General features: G+C 39.5%; 1 long non-coding RNA gene across 1 annotated transcript in view; it reads right to left on the bottom strand.

Moving 5' to 3' along the window:
- LOC308618542 overlaps positions 1-15,324 on the bottom strand; it is a 119,684-nt gene extending 104,360 nt beyond the window's left edge. The window contains exon 1 of the long non-coding RNA XR_014016028.1: positions 15,102-15,324. This is a non-coding gene — a long non-coding RNA (uncharacterized lncRNA). The remainder of the gene's footprint in view (positions 1-15,101) is intronic.
- Between the last annotated feature and the right edge of the window lie 4,745 nt (positions 15,325-20,069).

The following is a 20,069-nucleotide window of genomic DNA, read 5'->3' as shown; positions in this document are numbered from 1 at the left end:
GAGGTCTGCAGAACGAATTTGGAACCCTTCAGAATGGGAGGTCCTTTTGGCTTCCCGTCCTCAAGCTGCTCTCCTGCAGGACAGGAACCAAAAAACAATATACACTCACGCAAAGCCACCAGGTTGGACACTCACTAGTGTCAGATGAAGGCAGGCTCTGGAGAACTGTAAACTAGGTGAAACTCCTCTTTGATGCCCTGAAGCCTCCATAAAACCACAAAATATTGGAGGTGAAAAGTCTCAGCAATAATTTTTGTCAGCCAGGGGCACTACTCTGAGGCTCAGAAAAGGGAAGGAAATTGTTTAAGAAAACACAGTGACTTTGTTTCAAGATTAGTACTAAATTCTAAGTTCCTTGACTCATTTAGTGCTTGAGGAATTACAGAATTTCACGGTGAGACAGAACTTCAGAGATCATCCCTTCAGCAGCGTTACCCCAACTGGGTATTAGTAGGTTTCCATGGGAAGGGGGTTTCCTGATCATGTAAGTTTATGGATCAGTGCCTTCTATATTAGTGATCCATAATGCCCATGTTCAAAGAAGCTCTGAGGCATCTAGCAAAAAAGACATGCATTTGATTTTAATTAAATGTTTCCCAAACTCATTTGACTGCAGAGCCATTTTCCTTCTGGCCACCTATTGACATACTGGGAAACACTTGGACTTTGCAGAATACAGTTTGATAGTGCTGATACTGACTATTCTCTCTGGATACTTAGTTTTTCCACCAGCAGGGCCTCCACATAGTGTCCAGCTAGAGTGTCTACAGCAATGAGGCCCTTATCAAACCATAAGTTCACTGAGCAGATGACCATAATATGTTCTCAGTCAGGTTTCCTGTGATGAAAACAAGGGCTTAATAATTATGTTACTGTTCCTCCCACAGGCATCCCTGACACATTTTTCAACAATTCCAATCATTAGGATGCCAATCCTAATATTAGCTCCAATTGCCTTGCTGCAAGCCTGGTCCTCCTCGATACTGATCTCCCTACACAGATGACAGCCTTGTAAAGACTTCAAAATGCTGATCATGACTCCCCTTCTCTTATAAGCCTGAACCTGTCCTTGGTTATTTTTCTGTTTCTTATACAGCATGGTTTCAGGTCTCCTCACCATTCTGGCCACTGATTCCAGTTAAAACCATGGGCTTTTGTACTATTAGACATAGCTAGATTCAATTTTTTAGTTATTCCACTTGGTAGATGCATGAGATTCTAGAAGAATTCATGACCTTTGTTAATCTCAGTATTTTTTTTACCTAATTAGAGGTATTTAATATCTATCTTATGAAATCAACCCCATACATCTATGGTGATAAATAAATGACAATGCCTGTATGACCTACAACATAGTATTCAATATATTTTAGCCTTGGCACCTTTGTTCCCAGAACCTTGCTAATTTAAAAGAATCTATTCCAAAGCAGTGTCATGTGGGACAATCTTGTGAACATTTGGTTAAATAAGTAAAAATAGAAGGTGATACCAAGGGAGGTGATTGTCCCTCTATATCTGACCACTTCCAGAGAATTGAGTTCCATTTCTTCCTCATATGTTACCAAGGTGCAGCTGACTTCTCTCTCTATCCAGTTCTGCTCCCCTCACTCCTTTACTGGTGTTCCTGAAGCACTTCTCAAGAAACCACCCGCATGCCTCCAGTGCTAGTCTGCTTTTTGGGGCACTCAACCTATGACACTCAGAAATAACATGGGGATTTGGGGGGAGGGAAGGTAACTGAGGTCTTGCATGTCCGAAGGAGTGATAAGCTAGGCAGTTTCAGGTCATAATAGCAATGTGCCCTCACTTCATAGTCTCTTGAGGTGGGGAAGTCTGGAGAATACAGGTGTTTAGCCTCTCTGTCACCTGGATTTAATGTAGTTTCTATTTGGACACAGAATTCTTGTCTTCTCTTTAAGGAGGTACACATTTTATAAAGTTCTGGCTAGTGAGAAGAGATAAGAGAGAAGTGAGCCCTAGTTGAAACATATTCGACCAGTCCTATTTTTTTCCTCTGGGTCTCAGTTTCCCAGCAATGCAACTGATCAGTTGAACCAGGTGATTTCTGAAGGGTTGTATGGCTCTGTCATTGTTCTATTTCTTTTCCAGAACTTCATCAATTATTCTCCTATCCCTTAAGTGGAGTTTTGAGATCTTTCAGGCAATTAACAAATAATGATAGTGCAACGACCATGTGTTATTCCCATTGCTTGGTTTTGAAGACATAATAGTGAGCTTGCTAGAAAAAGTCTAGAAGTTCATGAAGATTTCAATCTAAGTGGTTAGACATACAATTAAATAAACAACATGACAGAGTAGTGAGTAACAGATAAAATCCAGGATGCTACAGGAACACAGTAAAGGGAACTCAGCATGACAAAGAAGTGAGGAAAGGCTTCTCATAAGAAATATCCTTTAAACTAAGGCTTGAAAAATGAGCCACACCAACAGATAAATAAACAGGCTCCAGACAGATAAAACAGGTACAAAATCTAAGAGGCTTCCATATACTTGACTGACTTAAGCAACTAAAAAAAGTTAACCCTTGCAAAAGGATTCTAGATCTGGTGGAGATTAAGAAAATAAATAATGTGTATTTGAAAGAAGGGTCAAATTATATTTTGTCACCAAACTTACATAATCTATGCCATGATTTGTATATGTGGATGGGCACATTTGCATCACCTAGAGGCTTCCAAGAAAGACAAATTCTTGGGTTCCACCCCAGACCAACTGAATCAGAATCTTTTTGGTTAGGGGTCCAAGAATCTGCGCTTCAATAAGTTCTTTGGGTGATTCTTATGCACAATAGAGTTAAGTTGGAGCTTAGACTCATGTTTACTTGATGCATTCAGATGTGTTTGTGATGAATTAGGCTGTATCAATGGCAGAATTTCATGCAAAGTGCATTAGGATGCTTGGTGATGGTTATGATAGGGACAAAGAACTTGTAGCTGTTTCATGTATCAAAACTGACTTTTTCTCAGCCACCTATGGCAGAGGATGATGTCATCAAGTTGCTTTTCGAGTAAACTTCCTTGGGCTATGGATGTTTTCAATGCAAAATTCACTGTTCTATTTCAAGGAGTCAAAAGTAGCCTTCTGAGATATCTGATTCAAATCTTGGCATTTGAGCTTGCATTCATAAAGACAAAGGAAATCAAACATCCAGTCCTGAATCTTTGGTGTTCAGAAGCCTGCCTTATATCCAGAACTCCAAATCCTCTTGCAAAGTCCCTAAAATTTGTGAACAAAACATGAGCTCACTCGAATCTATAACATAGCTCTCTAGAGAGCATGATGTTTATAGGATCTGGGGATATCAGTTATATGACAAAGACACTTTCCTCTCTGCAACCAGCCAACAATAACCCTGTTTCTCCATAAGTATCACTGGGGAGGTGGGGGTGGGGCAGATATGATTTGGTTGGTGCTGCCATGTGAAATACCTTTTATGTGTCAGTTTTTAAAGAAATGGGATAATTGAGCATCACTCTAATATCTTACATTAGCATGCTAAAACCCAGGCCCAGATAAGAAAAACTGCCCTTTACTGCTAAGAGTCATGTTAGCACCTCTTTAGAGCAGTAAAGGAAAAGATAAATGATAATGGTAGGGGAAAAAAAAAAAACAATTTCCATAGTGCTTTCAGCCATGACTAAAGCCCAGTGTATGAGGCAGAGGCTTTTATTGAGAGATCATAACAGATAATGCCTCATAAACTCAACAAGCATCAAGAAGGGCAAATGGCATGTAAGAAAGAAAACCCTCCCCTGGTAAGAGACTTGGTTAGTACACCTGAAAAAAATCCTTGAGGTAAAGGGTAATTCAAGCAATAATTTGGTGCACTGAATTGATAACATAGAGCAATCTCTTCTCAAATGTTATTGTTTTATTTAAGGTCTGAACTAATGTCCCCACTTTGCTTCTCTGGGTTCATATGACAATTAAATACTTAAAGAGAAAATAACGCAGGTTCTATGACTTCTGATAACACTCCCCAAAGAAGGAAATTGTGAAGCCGTAGAGAATGGACTTGAGGACACAGGGAGGGGGAAGGGTAAGCTGGGACGAAGTGAGAGAGTGGCATGGACATATATACACTCCAAATGTAAAATAGATAGCTAGTGGGAAGCAGCCGCATAGCACAGGGAGATCAGCTCGGTGCTTTGTGACCACCTAGAGGGGTGGGATAGGGAGGGTGGGAGGAAGGGGATATGGGGATATATGTATACGTATAGCCGATTCATTTTGTTATACAGCAGAAACTACCACACCACTGTAAAGCAATTATACTCCAATAAAGATGTTTAAAAAAAAGAAAATAGGCATAGCACGGGCATATTGGTCAGAATGAGGCCCCGACCCAGGCCGTTGGACCAAGTTTGAACACGGTGCAGGTTCTGGCTGATGCATAGGGATCTTTTTTTAAATAAATTTATTTATTTATTAAAAAAAAAAAAAAAGAGCTCTAGGTAAGAATGTTGCTCTCTAGGAAAACTGAGTGATTTGGGTCTTCATAGTTCTTATCCCTGAACTCAGCTCCAGGCCTTTTTAGTATAATTATACCCAGTAAGATGCTCAGAACAACAGAAACATCCCTCATTTGTCAGATTCTGCTCTCTTGAGGAGGTAATTTTTGTTTTAAATAGCAAAGATTTTTCTTCATCGCACATTCACAGATAATTTATTCTTATACTTGTCAGTTGGCCTTGTTTTAGAGCAATTAAATATTTGTTGGTCTTCCCTAAATTACATGAGAAGTTTTAAGACGGCACTTACCATGACATAGACATCTTGGTTTTCCTTAGATCATCTAGCGCCATGCTTCGGACATAGAGGCTCTAATTAATCTTATTTTCTCTAAATCATGCACCTAGATCACAACACATCAAAACCCATCTGAGTTCTGAGGAAAGGTTTCAAAGCATCAGGTTAAACTGGAATTTTGACTCATGTTTCTTTGATGCATTCAGATGCATTTGTGATGAATTATGCTGTATCAAGAGTAAGATTTTATGCAAAGTGCATCGGGGTGCTGGGTGATGGTTATAACAGGGACAAAGAAACTGTAGCTGTTCCCTGTATCAAAACGGACTTTTCTTCAGCCCCCTCTGGCACAGTATGATGTCATCTAGTTGCCTTCAGAGTAAAATTTCTTGGGCTATGAAGTACCTATATCTATGGATGTTTTTAATGAAAATTATTGGACCTGATAAAGTAGAGAGAGCACCGTAGTGCTTACCAGGGTCACCTGGAGTCTCATCCTAGCTCTCTACTAACTGCCTGGATGAGCTTAGCAAATTCCTTTCCCTCACTGGTCTTTGTTGTGTTGATCTATATAAGGTGAGCCAAGTAAGTGATCTTTAAGGTCCTCTCAGCTCTAAAGTTTAAAGATCTCTATCAATTTTGAAATCACCTATTTTGGGTTTCACCATTTTTACACCTAATTTTGCTGTCTCCTGTAAGGCACAGGAAGCTAAGTGTTGTAAATGTAGTGTGATGGATGTGTAAATTTCCCACTAATAAGACTATTCATCAAATTCAGGTTGTATTAAAATGGCAACTAAGATAGAAAAAATGCTAATTTTAATGCCTTATAATAAAGAATGCTGGTGTGCTAATGGAGAGGAAGATACATGAATATGAAAACGTTAACATGAGACAGAACAGGCTTGTGATGCGTGTGGCATAAATAAAATGAAAGGCGTGGAGGGGTCAGAAGAGGAGATTGTTTTCTCATAGAGGGAATCAGGAGTGACTTGACGGAAGCATTTTAATTGACACTCGAAAGATCAATGTTTGCTTGTTTGTTTCTAGTAGGAGACCTACTAGAGTTATGACTGATACACAGAATGTGATAAAACAAGAAGGACATAAAACTAAGAATGAATGTTGAGGCTGAATCATGAAAGGAACTCAGGGCCAGTGCAGGTGTTCAGGAATGTTTTAAAATTAGTAGCTATGAACCCTGGCTGTACATCAAAGTCACCTGGAGAACAGTTAAAAACTATCTATGCTGGTGGTTCATCTTCAGAAATGTAGTTAATGGTTTATATGGGAGCCCAGGCATCAGTATTTTTTTTAAACTCCCCAGATAAATGTAACACACAGGTGTAGGTAAGAATCAATCATTTAGGTTATGGTGGGGTCATGTAAGGTGTGAGGCAGGTGAAGGATATAACTGCAACAGTCCTATAATGAAGTGCAGAGATTATGATCCTCTTGGCAATTGATGTATGGACTGCTTTGGAAGGAGAGATCCTTCTTTTTAAAAGATGCCCTTTATAGTGGAAGTCATCCCTGGTTCCTGGGCAGGTAGCATAAGGAAAAAAGAGTCTACTCTACATAATTAAGGTGAGAGAAAGACCAGAGGAAAGATTGGCGCTGCTTGGCGGAAAAGTTAGCATCAAGAGATGGGAGTGACCTGGATGGGGCTGGAGGTGAGGGGACTCTTAGGAGAGGAGATATGTCTAATGGGTTTATTTCGAGTAAAAAGCTGTTGCCATACTACATTACTCTTTCTCAGAACCTCATAAATCTTCAGTAAAATAGTTAACAAATGAAAAATGTTGGCTGTAGTAGGACTTCTTGTGGAAGCTCATGAAAGACTAGATAGTGGTGCTGAGGCTTTCACGGTGAAAAAGAGCTACTGTGAACAACTAGCACAGTATATTCTAGGTTAGAGAACGGTACGAAGCCCATTGGCATACCTTAGAGAACATTCCCAAACACGACTGAGCCACAGAAACAATGAATCAACTAATTATAAATGCAGATGCCTAGGCTCAATGCCAAACCTTATGTTAATCTGGGTTTTGATGGTGTGGCTTTTAACCAGTTCTGCAGATGCAAACTCTGTCAGAGGTCCTGAGTTCCGGCAAGATTTATATGGAGGACATATAAGAATTGAGAATTAAGAAAGGAAAAAAGGAGGCCTTGGATTTAGGTAATACTAGTAGGTTTGTATGGAGAGAATAAGATGGTTCAAATAACTGCAAGTCATATAAAACAAACAAATATTTCCATGTGTCTAGGCCTGGCCAAAGACATCACAAAACATCTTTTTTTTTTTTTTTTTTTCTTTTCTATTTCTGCTGTCCCCTGGGACAGACAGCTCTGGGCCTCATGGAGTTATGAATCAGAATTGTTCTGACATATGCACCTAATAGAACATGCATTAGCTTTAAAATTAGGAGCTCTGTTCTGAGTGCCCATGATTTTATTCTTTATTCCAAGAATATTAGCCTCGCCTAATATAGAAGAGATGTGAAATTTTCATACAAGTTTCACTGACTCTCTTACAATGGATCCACTACCCATTTAGTCTCTTTTTGTTGTTGTTTTTTTTTTTGCCAATTCTACTCTCTCTACCTAGGAGCCAGATCATAGAAATGATTCCCTACCAGCTTAATTTCAGAATTACTAGGACTATTAACCATAGTGTCTTTGAGTGAGGACTTGTCATTTTAGGGTGTCTATACCTCCTGCAATTAAACAAAAATGAATATGTGTGTGTATGTATTTCAAGTTCCCCTCCCTCCAGGGAGGGTGTCCATGAGATTTTCCAAGAAGGCCACAACCCGTACATTATGAAGTGTCCCTGGTGTATAAGAAAGAGCACTGCTAAATTCAAGTACTGGCCCTGACCCATGCATGTGTGTGACTTTGGAGGAGGTCATCACTCCAAGTCTCAATTTCCTTCCACACAGTACGGGGACGTGAATTCTGTATTTAAACATGCCAAATAGAAAGCCATAGCATGCAGAGGGTTCCTGTAACCTCATAAACAATCTGATGTACAGAGACTGGGACACCATAGCTAGATCCACCACACGTTCCACTTGGAAGAAAAAAATCCACGAATGAAATAAATGTATGTACATTAATGATCTTTGTAACTGAAGTACTGTGTTCATATGAATTAAAGTATCGTGCTCTCTAATTCATTTGGCATCAGGATTGCCATGAGTATGAATGTAAGGCTAATAATATTGATGAGAACGACCCCTGTTTATTGAGTGCTTGCCATGTACAGGCAGTGTTTCATTTAAGCCCACAATCCTATTAGGTGGATATACTTATATCCACCATAGGAATGAGGAAGGAAACCTGAGAGGGGTTGAGTGAGTGAACCAAGGTCAGAGTTAGTGCCAGAGCCAGGGTTAGCAATTTGGGGGAAAGAAGTTTGTACGAAAGCTGCTCTCACTTATCTAAAAAGACAGCCGAAGGGGAGAGAAGTCGCTTTGATTCTGTGGGACTGCAGAGGGTAGCAGAAGCCCGATCAGGAGGGGCTACACTGCGAGGCTGTGCGCGCCCAGCCCATTAGAAACATTCAAGCCACTTGTCTAGAACATTATAGACAAGATTTCTGATTCGGATGGGGGGATTAGGGTGGCCAGCTTTAGGGGTAGCTTCCCAAAGTTGGAGCTTATGTTTGTATGATAAAAATGGTCTGTTCCCTCAGTGATCACTGTAAGCTCCTCCGGTGAGGAAATGGAACTGACATGGACATTGGCCCTTTTGACTCAGATTCGATAGTTTGTCTTAAAAAAACCACAGCCTGATTCAGTCTCAGCTCCCTCCTGAGATCAATGATTGTTTCAACGTCTGTTGCTGACTTCAGAAACAGATGATGCTAGTAAATGCCCCGAACTCCTTGGGATGCTCACTTGAAAGGCCGTTTTGCTATTATTTTCATGGCTATGAAGAAGCTGGCCCATACATTTGTGAACTTACAGATGACGTAATAACACTTCGCCCAAAAGGTGGCTGGGAGGCTCGAATGAGATAATGTATATAAAATGGCTGGACACAGTGTCTGGCACATAGTAAGTTTTCAGTAAATATTAGTATTAGTTGAATCCAGTTCTGTTCTGATAGGCACGGAGATGTGCTGCCCTGGGTCCCCTTTTAAGGAAGGTCATGCTACCCAGGGACCGGGGATGCAGTCAGCAGAGAGCCTCCACCTGCCGGCAACCCTGGACCCACCTGGCTGCAGAGAACTGCCTCGTAGAGCCTGCACCCTCTCTGAGAGAGTCTGCATCCAGAGACTGAGCCAGGCCAGTACTACATCTCACCATACTGGCCTAACGTGAGACACTCTGACAAGTTCCTTTCTGGCCTGGCGGAGCCCTGGCCAGGCCTGCATGGCTGTGTAACTTCTCCCTCAATCAATCCCATACCTCCCTCTGCCTTTCACAGGTATCAATCTCTAATAAGCATATTGCATACTAAACTGCACCTCAGTGTCTGCCCCCAGAGAACCCAACCTGCAACATGTGCCCACATCCCACAGACGTATGTGTAAATTGAGAAGATTCTCATTCCAGCTTCCTGGAATGTGTCACGAGAGCTTGGGTATTTCTCTAGCCTTCAGTTACCTCGTTTCCAGCAGGAAAGTTTGGGCCACGTGACCTCTAAGGGTCCTCCCAGTGCTGACATTGCATGAGCTTTTATTTCCTCCATTCATATTCTCATCACACCCATTAGGAAACCTCCTCTGTGTCTTGTTTTCTATCCTGGGTTCCCAAAGCATCCTGTGTTCACAGCAGAAAACCCTTCCACTGCATTGTCATTTTGCTTTTGAGCATCTATCTTCCTTACTGGATGGATACCTTTGGATTAAAGATGCTGTCTTTTACCTTAAAGTCACCTGTGGCACCTACTGCCTGGTCTAGAGCCTTGAAGGTGTTCGATAAATGGGTACTCAATAAATGAACCCATACAGGCATTCTCTGCGTTATTCTGACTGAGGAATACATGATGAATGGTACTCCATAACTCTCTTTCCAAATGCCCTCTTCTTTTGGTAAACCATACCCCACTTAGTGAAGATCAATTTGCTTTCAAATTGCTGCAGGACACAAACATGTCTAAGTAACTGGTTCAATAAATGAAGACGTGGCACTGTATTTTAGCCAACTGTCAAAATCAGGTGGTACAATACAACAAAACATCATTCTTTCCCAACCAAATCTGTCTTTTTAAAAATGAAATTACAATTGCTTTGTATTTATTTATTTTGTTTCCTTATAAGAAAGCAAGGATGAGAGCTACCAAAAGACAAAAGGTGATGAGGTAGCTGGCATGGGACTGACGACAGATTGCAGGAAAATTTGGGAAAGGAAAGGAAATTATATGTATTAAATGGCTAATACATGCCAGGCACTGTTCCAAGCTCTTAGCATATATATTTAGTTTAATAATTTTCTTTAACAGACAAGAACACTGAGGAACAAATTGGTTAATGATGTGCCATGAGTCCTATGAGAGAGGTTTCAAAGGTGGAAATGGAAACTCAGAGATTTCCTCTCCAATACGTAGATCTGTCTGAACAAATAAATGGAAATGGAGACCTGAGAGGTATCCCGATATCAAATCATCAAGGATGTTCTGTGTAGACTGTTCACGGGGTGGGAAAGGGGGAAGGGAAAGAGAGAGAGAGAGAGAATTACCAGTAATCGTTTAACCAAATAATACTGATCTCACTTAAATGTGGAATCTAAAAAGAAAAAAAGTCAAACTCGTAACAACAGAGAGTAGAATGGTAGCTACCAGAGTCTAGAGGGTGAGGGGAGAGAGGAGCTACTGATCAGAGAGTACAAACTTTCAGTTATAAGATCAATAAATTCTGTAGATCTAACACGCAGCCTGGTGACTACAGTTGATAACCATGTATACTTGAAATTTGCTCAGACAGTAAATCACAAATGTTCTTCCCATCGTCCACCCCCAAAAATGATGACTATGGGAAGTGAGGGCTATGTGAATTCGTTTGATTGTGGTAATCATTTCACCATGTACACATATATCAAAGCATCACATTGTATACCTTAGACACAATTTTGATCTGTCAAAAACAAATAAATACAAACTTTAAAAATACTTCCTGGGCCTCCCTGGTGGCGCAGTGGTTGGGAGTCCGCCTGCCGATGCAGGGGATACGGGTTCGTGCCCCGGTCTGGGAGGATCCCATATGCCGCGGAGCGGCTGGGCCCGTGAGCCGTGGCCGCTGGGCCTGCGCGTCCGGAGCCTGTGCTCCGCAACGGGAGAGGCCACAACAGTGAGAGGCCCGCATACCACAAAAAGAAAAAAAAAAAAAAATACTTCCTGAGTAGAAAGCACTGGCCTAGAGAGGAGGACATGTATAATTGCAAAGCGTATTTCCTGCCCACAAAGAACTTCCAGTATATAGTTGGGAAGACAAGAGATGAGTGCATAAAAAAGAGAATTAGCTACCCAGGGCAATGAGGCAGGAATGTTCCATCCCCTTCACAAAAGTTCAGAGTCAAGAGATTGTTTCAAGTAGGGCAGTCAAGAGTGACCGGAAGGAAGACCTGTCCTCACTCCTAATTAATTTGGTGATGAATGTGAGCAATGTCCTGTTTCCTCTTCTTCTCTCTGATCTCTCCTTTCAGGGTCTCCCCACTAACGCCACAGAGCTACCAGAGGGGGGCTCATGAAAATAGAGGTCTTACCGTGACTCTCCTTGCTTAGCAGTTCCCCACAAGGATAAAGGAGCTTGCTCTACACAGCCATGAGGTTTTTACCTGTCTACTTACTAACTGAATTACTACAAATCCACCAAAAGAGAAGAGGAAAAGAACATCCAGTTTTTCTGAAATCAGCCCTATAGCCAGACAGGATGCCCCATTTCAAGGAGTCATGCGCACACTGCCCTGAAAATTATCCACATTTTTTTCAGTTTACTTTCAAATATGAATTGCCACGTAGACATAGAATTTGCCTATAACCATATCCAGCTGCGTACCTTGAGTATTTTAAAACAGAGAATATATGATATGGAAGAATCAAAGAAATAAGGCTCCCTAATAAACACTATCATTTCAAACAAAGGCTCTTAGCAGGAGAAAGCCTTTTAGTGAAAACACCAGGACTCAAAAATACAAGGCTGCTTTAAGGTGGGAAGCTGTTCTGGTGAAAAACCATAGAAAAGCCAATCCTATCTGTGAAGATTTTGCATCTGGGTGTGTAATATAGGCATAGTGGTCCGATTTCCTTTGCGGAGAAGGAATGTAACATTGTGACGTTTCTGAAATTCTAAACCTGAACAGGGGTCCGGAGGAGTCATTAGAGTCTGAACACACGTGCCAAGGTACGCTTTATGAATGCTAAAGCTGAAAAGATCGCGTTTAAGGACGTCCCCAGGTTTCCCTCCTGGCCACCCTGCATCCGGCCTTTCTTAAAGGGTCTCTCTTGGAAAATAAAGTCAGTGATTTTTTTTTTTTTTCTCTTTTCCGAATGGACCCACAAAGCAGGAACAGATGTGACACAAGTAACCTCTACTTTGTGCATACCTCAGAGAAAAACGACACGGACTAGAGCAGGGGATCTGGCTCCAGGCCAGAGAGAAGGACAATTGGAGTTTAGGCCTCCAATGACAGGGCTCACCTCGGCTCACTCCTTTGTACTTGTGCAGGGAGTGCAGGTGGGGAAAAGGGGCTGTGTCTATGCGTTACAAGCACAAATGAAGGATTTTCAAAAGGCTGCCGTGTTCCTGAGCTCTCGTTCCTCCCTTTTCCCCACGTCCCAATACCTGCACTACTTCAGTGGACCACCTCTAAGCGCATGGAAGATGTGATCGAACACAATGCCTGTGGCTTGGGTGCCAGATTCTGACACCCTGAGTTAGACTTCTGCCTCTGCCACCTACTAACTACTAAAAACTTATTCATGCTCTCTATGCCTCCTTCTTCATTAACAATACAAGGATAATAACATCAGCGACTTCACCAAGTTGATTTTGAGAATTTGATAGAAAATACATAAACAGCACTTCTGACAATGCCAAACACATAGCAAGGTTTCCATCAATGTTATTCGTTTTAAGCGTTAAGAATCACTTTCCATCATGTTTTATATTTATTTGGGTCCATTTCTTATTTTTCCTCACCAGAAAGGAAGGCCCTTGAGTGCAGATTCACTTTCATATTGTACTGTCTGAACTCAGTTTCAGTGGTGTGCTGGTAAATGCTCAACAATGGGCTTTCTGAAAAGGAAGCTCAGATCTGTCGTGTTTGCCAATTTCTGTGGTGTAAATACTCCCACCATGGTTGTTTTCAAGCTATCAACAGGACATCAGCTGACTCACAAAATTCCTGAAAATTTAACAATAGTCTCTTGTGGGGCAATACAAGCCAGCTTCAGTACTCCTCTGAGTGCATGCATGAGAGACAAATGAGAAAGAATAAACATGTCAGCAAACAAATTTAGAAATTAATGATTCCCATCAGGGATTCTCAGTGTTAAGAATGAGCATGCTACCACTTATTTTCCTCCCAGCTTTACTGCGGTAAAATTGACAAATAAAAATTATGTGTATTTAAGGTACACAACATGATGTTTTGATACACCTATACATTATGAAATGATTATCACAACCTAATTAATATATCCATCACCTCACATAGTTATCTTTTTTTGGTATGGGAACACTAAAGATGTGCTTTCTTAGCAAATTTCAAGTATACAATACAGTATTATTAATTATGGTCACCATGCTGTACATTTGATCCCCAGAACTTATTATTTTTTTTTTTCGGTCATGCCATGCAGCCATGCAGCCATGCAGCTTATGGGATCTTAGTTCCCTGACCAGGGATCAAACCCAGGCCCCCTGCAGTGGGAGCACAGAGTCTTACCCACTGGACCACCTGGAAGTCCCAGGACTTCCTTTTTTATGGATGAATAATATATTCATCTCACATTTACTTTATCCCTTCACTTATCAGCAGACAATTCAGTTGTTTCTGTATCTTGATTATTATGAATAATGTTGCAGATATCTCTTTTCTACCATTAATTAGGTTTTAACAATCTTCTCTATCAACTTAAAAGAGGTCTCTGGTCAGAAGGAATCTTTACTGAAGATTTCTACAGAACATTGGTCCCTTGTGTTGCCCCTCCAAAAGGAGAATATTGATCCTAAACCTTGGGTACTGTCGCACATTATGTTTCTTGTGAACATTCATAATGCACATGGGCATGTTAAAGACACTAAGTCATATTAAAGAAACCAATTTCTTTACTGTAACGTAAATGTAAAGAAACATTTCCCGAACACATTTGATCACTAAAAGTGGTCTGTCCCAGTAAATAGTAACATCATAAGGAATTAATATCTCTGAAGAACATACATTGGAAAACACTGACAGAGCTACTTTTTATAATCATATGGAAAGAAGTAAATGTCCTTAGTAATTTTTGGAGAATATGTTTTTTTAAACTTGGAACAAAATACATCTTGGATAGTCATCAAAAGAAAAAATGTCTTAATAAAAATAATAGCTATTCTGTGCCAAGGGCTGTCAATGTCCAATTCTGCAAAGTAGATAAAATTACCCCATTGTACAGATGACAAAATGAAGACTCAGGAAGTTTAATTAATTTACTGTCATGCTGTTGAGCAGAATTCAAATCCAGTTCTTTGTGGCTGCAAAGCCAACATTTTTCTACAACACAGACATGTGATGTCATTATGAAATTATGATCATCTGTTTCCATTTAACCCTTCACTCTTCAAGGCAATTTCAGTTATGTTTTCATTTCCTTTTCTCCACAATAATTATTTCAAAATTTCTACATTCTCTCTGCCACCCCACTTGCAGAAGATTATTTCAGTTCCTTTTAGCCAACTACATGAAAACATTAGAAATAAATGTCCTCAACTGTTCACAAGTGGACCTGTACATTTAGCTTTATATGTATCCATCTTCCCTTGTTCATCTCAAAAAGAAAGAAAGAAAGGAAAGGAAAAGAAAGTTTCTATATCTGTGCTACACAATACATACGCCCAATCCTTTCTTGACTTTTCAGATCCCTTCCTTTAGGCACATCCCTGTCGCATTCTCTACCTCCTCCTCCCCACTGGCTTTTTCCAACATTTTACACATGTTCAATTCTCTCCCTATAAACAATCTAGAACAACTCTTTCTCCTCCCTCTTGCCTCCCCTTCTATCTTCCAGTTCTTTCTTTCCCCTCCTTAGCCAAGCTTCTTGAAAATCTTGTCTACACTAGCTGTTTATGTATCTCCATTTCCCAGCCACTTTTCAAACCTCTCCAATTAGGCTTCTCCCACCTCTTCACTGAAACACTTTCAACAAGATCCTCAGTGACTTCCTTGTTGCCCAATCTTTGGGCACCTTTCAATTGTTGACTTAATTGACCATCCTTTTCTTCTTGAAACACGCTATTCTCTTTCCTTCATTGACAATTCACGTGACTTGGTTACTTTCCACTTCTCTAGTGACTTTGTCTCAAACTGCCCTAGAGATTTCTCTTCCTCTAGATGTCCTCTAAATGCTGGTTTTCCTCAGAGATGAATTCCAGGCTCATATTCCTTCTCAGTAGTCATGCCCTTCTTGAATGATCTCATCTACTCTTGTGGATCCAATTTCACCCTGTTATGCTGATTATTTCAGAGCCACATGCAGTCTAGAAGAACTCCTGGCTCCAAAGCACATCCAATTTCTTACATGAAATTTCAACTTGAATGACCTGCAGGTATGTCTAAATTGAAATTATTGATAATCTACCATCTCAATATGCTTTACCATACATGTTCCCTTTCAAAAGGAACTTGCACTCAGGTGTCTAAGCCAAATGAATGAATGAATGAATGGATAGTAATGCTCAGTTTTTCTCTGTCTTATCTCAAATCTAATCCATCGACAAGTCCCTTTGATTCATCTATCTAATACTTCTAAAATTCATCCATTTCTTTCCAACATACCATAAGCATACTGTGACCCAATCCTTTTCTTCTTGGATATCAACAGCAGCCTTCTGTCTGAACTTCTAACTTCTACTCTTGCCCCTCTGTAGTTCATTCTGTACTCTAAAGCTAGACATATATTTCTTTTTTTATCATTGTTATTCAAATTGATTTCTTTGGTTTTTTAATTTATTTTATTGATGTATAGTTGATTTACAATGTGTGTTAATTTCTGCTCTACAGCAAAGTGATTCAGTTACATATATATATAATATGTATTATTTTCCATTTTCCTTTCCATTATGATTTATCACAGGATATTGAATATAGTTCTCTGTGCTATACAGTAAGACCTTGTTGTTTATCCATCCTGTATATAATAGTTTGCATCTGCTAGTCCCAAACTCCCACTCCATCTCTCCCCCACCCCCTCCCTCCTAAGCAACCACATATCAGTTAGAGAAACGTTTCTAAAATTAAAATCTGATTTTTTCAGGCTTCTTTTTAAAAAGATCCTCCAATGTTCTCCTTCGCTCTACATCCGTACTTAGCATCTCAAATTTACTCTAAGTATGTCAGCCTTTGGCTGAAGCTCTTTAATTCCTCAGTATTTTCTAACACCTTCAGTAAATGCACATGTGCACACATGCTCAACCCTGTTATCCTGGCCAGTCCTTACTCAACCTCCATGTCTCAATGAATATTCATCTCCTCAGAAAGGCCTCTCCTCCTGTAGTTCCTAAGGGCTCCTTGCCACTTATTCTCACATATCCCTGAACTTTCACTGGAATAACATTCACAAGCATTTTTGTCAAATCACGTGCTCCTACTATGCTCCTAGTAGGTGCTCCTAGTACGAGCACTTCAACACCCCACTTTCACCAATGGACAGATCATCCAAAATGAAAATAAATAAGGAAATGCAAGCTTTAAATGATATATTAAACAAGGTGGACTTAATTGATATTTACAGGACATTCCACCCAAAAACAACAGAATACACTTTCTTCTCAAGGGCTCATGGAATAATCACCAGGATAGATCATATCTTGGGTCACAAATCAAGCGTCGGTAAGTTTATGAAAACTGAAATCATATCAAGTATCTTTTCTGACCATAACACTATGAGGCTAGATATCAATTACAGGAAAAAATCTGTAAAAAGTACAAACACATGGAGGCTAAACAATACACTCCTAAATAACCAAGAGTTCACTGAAGAAATCAAAGAAGAAATCAAAAAATACCTAGAAACAAATGACAATGAAAACACGATGACCCAAAACTTATGGGATGCAGCAAAAGCAGCTCTAAAAGGGAAGTTTACAGCAATAAAATCCTACCTCAAAAAACAGGAAACATCTCAAATAAATAACCTAACCTTATACCTAGAGCAATTAGAGAAAGAAAAACAAAGAAACCCCAAAGTTAGCAGAAGGAAAGAAATCATAAAAATCAGTTCACAAATAAATGAAAAAGAAATGAAGGAAATCATAGCAAAGATCAATAAAACTAAAAGCTGGTTGTTTGAGAAGATAAAAAAAATGGATAAACCATTAGCCACACTCATCAAGAAAAAAGGGAGAAGACTCAAATCAATAGAATTAGAAATGAAAAAGGAGAAGTAACAACTGACACTGCAGAAATACAAAGGATCATGAGAGATTACTACAAGCAACTATATGCCAATAAAACGGACAACATGGAAGAAATTGACAAATTCTTAGAAAACCACAACCTTCCGAGACTTAACCAGGAAGAAACAGAAAATATAAACAGGCCAATCACAAGCACTGGGATTGAGACTGTGATTAAAAATCTTCCAACAAACAAACCCCAGGACCAGATGGCTTCACAGGTGAATTCTGTCAAACATTTAGAGAAGAGCCAGCACCTACCCTTCTCAAATTCTTTCAAAATATAGCAGAGGGAGGAATACTCCCAAACTCATTCTATAAGGCCACCATCACCCTGATACCAAAACCAGACAAAGATGTCACAAAGAAAGAAAACTATAGGTGGATATCACTGATGAACACAGATGTAAAAATCCTCAACAAAATACTAGCAAACAGAATCCAACAGCACATTTAAAGGATCATACACGATGATCAAGTGGGGTTTATCCCAGGAATGCAAGAATTCTTCAGTATATCCAAATCAATCAATGTGATAAACCATATTAATAAACTGAAGGAGAAAAACCATATGATCATCTCAATAGGTGCAGAAAAAGCTTTCGACAAAATTCAACACCCATTTATGATAAAACCCTCCAGAAAGTAGGCATAGAGGGAACTTACCTCAACATAATAAAGGCCATATATGACAAACCCACAGCCAATATCATTCTCAATGGTGAAAACCTGAAACCATTTCCTGTATGATCAGGAACAAGACAAGGTTGTCCACTGTCACCACTATTATTCAACATAGTTTTGGAAGTTTTAGCCACAGCAATCAGAAAAGAAAAAGAAATAAAAGGAAGCCAAGTTGGAAAAGAAGAAGTAAAGGTGTCACTGTTTGCAGATGACATGATACTATACATAGAGAATCCTAAACATGCTACCAGAAAACTACTAGAGCTAATAAAGGAATTTGGTAAAGTAGCAGGATACAAAATTAATGCACAGAAATCTCTTGCATTCCTAAACACTAATGATGAAAAATCTGAAAGAGAAATTAAGGAAACACTCCCATTTACCACTGCAACAAAAAGAATAAAATACCTAGGAATAAACCTACCTAAGGATACAAAAGACCTGTATGTGGAAAACTATAAGACACTGATGAAAGAAATTAAAGATGATACAAACAGATGGAGAGATATACCATGTTCTTGGATTGGAAGAATCAACATTGTGAAAATGACTATACTACCCAAAGCAATTTACAGATTCCATGCAATCCCTATCAAACTACCAGTGGCATTGTTCACAGAACTAGAACAAAAAATTTCACAATTTGTATGGAAACACAAAAGACCCTGAATAGCCAAAGCAATCTTAAGAAAGAAAACTGGAGCTGGAGGAATCAGACTCCCAGATTTCAGACTATACTACAAAGCTACAGGAATCAAGGCAGTATGGTACTGGCACAAAAACAGAACTATAGATCAATCGAATAGGATAGAAAGCCCAGAGGTAAACCCACGCACATATGGTCACCTTATTTTTGATAAAGGAGGCAAGAATATACAATGGAGAAAAGACAGCCTCTTCAATAAGTGGTGCTCGGAAAACTGGACAGCTAGATGCAAAAGAATGAAATTGGAACTCTCTGTAACACCATACACAAAAATCAACTCAAAATGGATCAAAGACCTAAATGTAAGGCCAGACACTATAAAACTCTTAGAGGAAAATATAGGCAGATCACTCTATGACATAAATCACAGCAAGATCCTTTTTGACCCACCTCCTAGAGAAATGGAAATAAAAACAAAAATAAACAAATGGGACCTAATGAATCTTAAAAGCTATTGCACAGCAAAGGAAACCATAAAGAAGATGAAAAGACAACCCTCAGAATGGGAGAAAATATTTGCAAATGAAGCAACTGACAAAGGATTAATCTCCAAATTTTACAAGCAGCTCATGCAGCTCAATATCAAAACTAAACAACCCAATCCAAAAATGGGCAGAAGACCTAAATAGACATTTCTCCAAAGAAGATATTCAGATTGCCAACAAACACATGAAAGGATGCTCAACATCACTAATCGTTAGAGAAATGCAAATCAAAGTTACAATGAGGTATTACCTCACACCAGTCAGAATGGCCATCATCAAAAAATCTACACACAGTAAATGCTGAACGGGGTGTGGAGAAAAGGGAACCCTCTTGCACTGTTGTTGGGAATGTAAATTGATACAGCCACTATGGAGAACAGTATGGAGGTTCCTTAAAAACTAAAAGTAGAACTACCATATGACCCAGCAATCCCACTATTGGGCATATACCCTGAGAAAACCATAATTCAAAAAGAGTCATGTACCACAATGTTCATTGCAGCACTATTTACAATAGCCAGGACATGGAAGCAACCTAAGTGTCCATTGACAGATGAATAGATAAAGAAGATGTGGCACATATATACAATGGAATATTACTCAGCCATAAAAAGAAACGAAATTGAGTTATTTGTAGTGAGGTGGGTGGATCCAGAGACTGTCATATAGAGTGAAGTAAGTCAGAAAGAGAAAAACAAATACCGTATGCTAACACATATATATGGAATCTAAAAAAAAAAATTAAAAAAAAATGGTTCTGAAGAATCCAAAGGCAGGACAGGAATAAAGACGCAGATGTAGAGAATGGACTTGAGGACAT

This window comes from Mesoplodon bidens (assembly GCF_964165515.1).
Source record: "Mesoplodon bidens genome assembly, chromosome: 6".
Lineage (NCBI taxonomy): Eukaryota > Metazoa > Chordata > Mammalia > Artiodactyla > Ziphiidae > Mesoplodon > Mesoplodon bidens.
This window is presented reverse-complemented; position numbering and strand designations above follow the sequence as displayed.